At 34.8% G+C, this 5,286-nt stretch overlaps 1 long non-coding RNA gene across 1 annotated transcript; it reads left to right on the top strand.

Moving 5' to 3' along the window:
• The first annotated feature begins 2,604 nt into the window (after positions 1–2,604).
• On the top strand, positions 2,605–3,379 carry LOC108365201 (uncharacterized). The gene is made up of 3 exons (XR_001847890.1): positions 2,605–2,801; positions 2,855–3,092; positions 3,154–3,379. It is a non-coding gene; the product is annotated as an uncharacterized LOC108365201 (long non-coding RNA).
• Positions 3,380–5,286: the final 1,907 nt, after the last annotated feature.

Raw genomic sequence — 5,286 nt, 5'->3', positions numbered from 1 at the left:
GAATTAGTTGAACTAAATCTAATTGTTTAATGAATTAGAGAATTTCACAAAAGAAGGTTAATTAGCAATCATTAGCATTATCTAATCATTATTCAACAAGTATGGTCTCAAGTATTATGGGCTATAAAACTCCATACCTTAAATTGTTCACAAAATTCAGAGTAAAAATTTCGAAATTTAGACGATAATTTTTTGAATTTCTCTAAATGTTGTATTTAGCTTGAATCCTTGATTTTAAAATGTTTGGCTAAAACGTAAACAATATTCTTATAAAATAATACCAAAAAATTTGGCTTGAAAAATATTAAAAAAAAATCACCAAGCGTTTTTTGAGTTACTGTATTTATCTATAATAACTCCAGTTTATATTTTTTCAAATCGTGAAGTTTCGTTGTTTCCTTTAGTTAATTACTTTCGCTTTTGGTTGAAGGAAACTGAGCAGATGCCATTTATATGATCTCTTATGGAATTAACTGAAGAAATAACAAAACTATAGTTGTCACTAAGATAACTAAAAAAATTGTTGGTAGATATTTTCCACAATTGGTAGATTTTTTTCAAGTGGATGGTAAGTATTTTTTTTTCGTCAGTGGCAACCCTGTCATGGTTGCCGCAAATGGTAACTTTCTACCAAAATTGGTAACTTTTAAACGGTTTGGTAACTTGGTAACTTTTATTTCATTTTGGTAACTTTTGCAACTAAACATCTATTTCCATTACTAGAAAGAAATGAATTATGTTTTGAATGTGCGTAATTATAAAAACCCTTCGAGTTACAGTGGCAGCACTACTGACACTTTTACAAAATTACTTCGATTAAATTAGAGTCATCTCATATTCGAATACTGGAAATATTTAAATTACAGTGGCAGCACCAAGCGCTGCACTTTTAAAACAACTTTCGAATTTTTGCGATAAATTTTGAATTCTACCCTCTCACATATTAATACTGGCCATTTGGCAATTTTTGGTAAGGCAATTTTTGGTAAGGTAAGGTAAATCGTTTTGATTATTCCGAAAAAAAAAAAAAATGCCGCGTGCTTTTTACCAGACCCATCTACCGACATGTATTTCGACACCTACCGACTTATATTTCGACGTACAATAGCTTATGAAAAACTGAAAAAATAGCAAAAAAATTTGCAATTTGCGCAGTTTACTCGAAATGCTATTATTCCGTGAGTCGCAGGTGCAAGTATCGGCACATTCCGAACGAAAAATTACACTGAAAATGGCACAACGCCGAAACCGGTTAGTCTCCAAACCAAATTTGAAAAGGGATGATGGAAAATCGTTCCACATTACATCATACTCCTACCCTGTCGGAAACACCAACAACGAAAATGAGAATAACGGCACATGCAGTAATTAATTGATAGAAAAATATTTTCTAGTAAAAAAAAATATTATACAGTATATTTTGCTTAGCCGCCCATCCTTCTTTGCACGAAAAACTTGTGCACTTAACCGAAAAAAGCACTTAAGCGAATTTTCTTTACTACTTCAATGAGGAAGGTATCCGAATCCCTGTGAAACCAAATGATGGAGGAGCACATACCACGTAGAAATTACTGCAAGCGAAATTTTTACCGAATGGTATCTAATTATCTATATAACTACATTAATTGATAGCCATTTTCGTTGTTCTGCGAGATGAGCAAAATAAATAAAAGCTTGTAAAATTAGGTAATTGTAGGGCCAGTGCAGGTAAACCTAATACTTTCTTTGATAGTTAATAATAGTTGCACAATTTTTAAGGCAGGTATCGCCAATGTGCAGGTAGGTTGAATGCATCTATCGGAGGAGTTTCCTTATAAATGTTAAGAATAATGCCGGAAATGCGCATTTTAGGGTAGGTATCTTAAATGTGCACTTAAGCATAAAGGCAGCAAAGCAAAATATACTGTAATTGTCAATATCATTTTCAATCTTGATAATTTATCAAGAAAATAGATTTAAACTTCTGTGCTAGAACTGGGAGCTCTTGATAAATAATCAAAAATTGATAAATTATAAAAATTTTGAATTTATTAAGTGCACAGAACCGGGCTGTAAGTATATACATATTTGTTATGAAATATAGCAGTGTTATTCAGTATATTTTTTTCTCACTGAAGTAGTGAAGATTTTGATAACTTTATTTTTACTTTTATTTTAGATAACTTAAGAGATTTTGGTAGAAAAAAATGTTGGCGAGTGGCAACCATGACGGCGGTTGCTGGTTTCAGGCACCTTCACTGGAAATACTGTTTTGCCGAAGTCAATATCAGTATGAGCTGTTATAAGTATCATTCACTTGTGGTGGCTGTATTTGCAAGCACTGTACGCTATTTGCTGGTGTTCGTTCATTCCCCGTTTTTAATGTTAGCAGGCTTATAGTCACAAAATCAGCTTCGTTGCCAGTCTCTGATTAAAGCATGAAGCATATTTTTTTTGAAAAAGTAACAAAAAACTTTTAACTTTAAAAATCTGGCAAATATTTAACAAAAATCTCCATGCACTTCGCTCTGTAGCTTATATTTTTCATATCCATGAATCAAGTGTTATTATTCCCGAGCGCACTTGTTCACATAACGGCTTTTTGTAACAGTCAGAATGCAAGAATGATAGAATACAAAGATTGCGCCGATAGGGGTGCAAAAATTTTTCGTTCTGCGCATCTACGTCATAATATAAAAGTTGTTGTTGGCGATCTGTCAAATCGCATACAATTTCGACGAAAAAAAGTAAATATAGCATAAAATTTAGTTGAAAGTCTAAAATAAAACAATCTGGTGGCAATTTATTGAATCGAGAAGACGGTAAATTTATTTTGTGTTTCTTTTACATTATTTATATTATTATTTTATTTCAGGTAGTGGGTAGGGCGTTCAAATAAAAATTGCATTCTGTGGCCGCCGTTGCGCTGGCAAATGGAACGAGTAAGATTTCCAAATGAAATTGAAGCCACAGCAAATAGTGCATAGCTCCAAGGCTTGGAAACAAATATAGAAGCTATACGATGCCAGAAAGACTACAGAGAATCGAAGAGCGCTAACCAGGAAACAGCGTAAAAGGGCCAATTCGTTGAGCAAGGGCGTGCTCATAGCATGGTAAGTAGCATCTGCGACAATACATTACTTTTTACTAACTTCCAATGCGTACTTATTTCAGGAAATACAATGCAAACGGTGCCAACATAAAATTAAACTGCCAAGGCATAAGCAAGAATTTTTACCTGAAACTGTGACGCCTGCCCACAGCATCAAATAAGGATATCGTTCCAATGAAACCCAATATTAACGACGTATTTTGACGACGATGAACTCTTTGCGAACGCTCCGGGTTTTCATCACCGGGCTTGTAAATTGATGGCACGGAGCCTCGTTTCAACAATCTTCTTTTTTGCATAACCTAGAAATGTTTTAAACACTTTCATTAATATAAACACAATAAACGAAATAAATAAACATCCTACCCATTTCGAACTGCAGACTATTTTCAAAATCTTCACTTGCAAAGTGATGCATGCAAATATAGCAAGTTTTAAATTGGAAATCCTTGCTTTGCCGGCAAAACTGGATCCACTTTTTCCTAAGTTCTGGATCTGAAGGAAAAGTAAACAAACTGCACTCTGCCGCCGTTTTTCCACATTTCGCAACTGCGCACTTCATTTTACAACGTTTTTATTTTATAACTTTAACAAAAATATCACAAATCAATACGTTTTCCTCGCAAACCAATACGCTTCCCACCAAAAATTTTATATTATGACGTCAACACTCGAACAGCTGATTTGTAAACAAGAGTAACGGACCTGCGCAAAGCGCAATCTCTTTATTCTATCATTCTTGGTCAGAATGAATCGAGATAGATATCGACAAATGTCAAGAATGATATAATACAAGATTGCGCCAATCGAGCTGAGAGCAACTGGCCGTGACGTCAAAAAATACCAGAATGAGAGAGCAAGACGAACTCGACAAGAAAAAGAGGAAGCATCGACCAAAAGGCAGTGTTGCCAAGTTTTGACTTTGAAAAAGCACCAAATTTGTATTGATGTATTTTATGGACTTTATATGAATACATAATTTTATTGTAAGGATGCCGATTCAAAAATCAATGTTTCTTGCACAACGGTCGATTTCTTCTGGCATGATTGAAGGTGCTGCCACATATTTCTTTGTCACTTATGATTGTCATTGTGCCATGATTTTGTTAAAATTTTTGTAAAATTGCTTACCACACTTACGATTGCTATAAATTTTGCTTAATTTTTTTTGAGATTTTCTAATTTGGTGTCTTCAAACTAAAAACAAAAGCACCAAAAACGCACCTAGCGCGAAACTCAAAAATTTTCACGTTTTGAATACCCACTAAATTTGGTGCGAAAAGCATCAAGTTGGCAACAGTGAATGTAAACAAAAGTATTTTATGGCTTCAGCGATTGGGTGGATGCTGTCAAATCGACGAAGAGAGGGTTAGCGGTCCGCGAATGACGCGACCTTTATTTTCTGGATCGTGGACAAATGTATACATAAATGAGCAGAATGAAAAGGGAAATACTGTATGTTCGTCCATTAGTCCGTGCGTCCGTGCGCACACGCTAACTCGAGTAAAAATTGATTTTTGGAAAATGGGCGTAGCCACGCATACTTATGATTACATGTGTACATCTTGGTAATCGCTCCACCGATTTCTACCAAATTTCGAACGTTTGTTGGTCTTGGCAAAGCATAACAAACGGATATGATACGAAATCTTCGATAAATCAGCAAATACTAAAGCGAATTTGCTAAAAAATAATATAATAATAATTCTTTAGTAAAAAATGCGTTTATATTAAAATTTTGGAAAATGGGCGTGGTCCCGCCCACTTATGACCACATATCGTCGTTTAAAGTACAAAACCGTGTACCGTCATTCTGCAAAACCGCGTAACTGACATTGGCTGCCAAAAATTGGATTTGCTCACACAAGCTCTTGGCTCAATCCTTATCCGTTCGTCCTGAAATATACTAGCCAGAAATGCGATTGCTTTATAAAAAAGGGAATCATTTTGAAATATGAGTGTTTTTACGCTCTAGAAAATAATTTCTCCAACTTCACATACGCGGTTTTGCATTTTGCTGATTCGCGGTTCTGCATTTTATTGATACGCGGTTTGCCATTTTAAACGACGATATGTATATCTCGGTAACCGTTCAATCAAATTGTACCAAACTCGGTGGGCTTGTTTTGCTTGCCAGATAAAAGAAAAACTTTGAAAATTATTGAAATCGGACCAAAATTACGCCCACTTTTCAT

The sequence above is a fragment of the Rhagoletis zephyria genome, unplaced genomic scaffold, assembly GCF_001687245.7.
Source record: "Rhagoletis zephyria isolate East Lansing unplaced genomic scaffold, Rhagoletis_zephyria_1.1 Rzeph_scaffold_01799, whole genome shotgun sequence".
NCBI classification, from domain to species: domain Eukaryota; kingdom Metazoa; phylum Arthropoda; class Insecta; order Diptera; family Tephritidae; genus Rhagoletis; species Rhagoletis zephyria.
The sequence above is the reverse complement of the archived record's forward strand: the minus strand, read 5'-3'. Positions and strand labels throughout refer to the sequence as shown.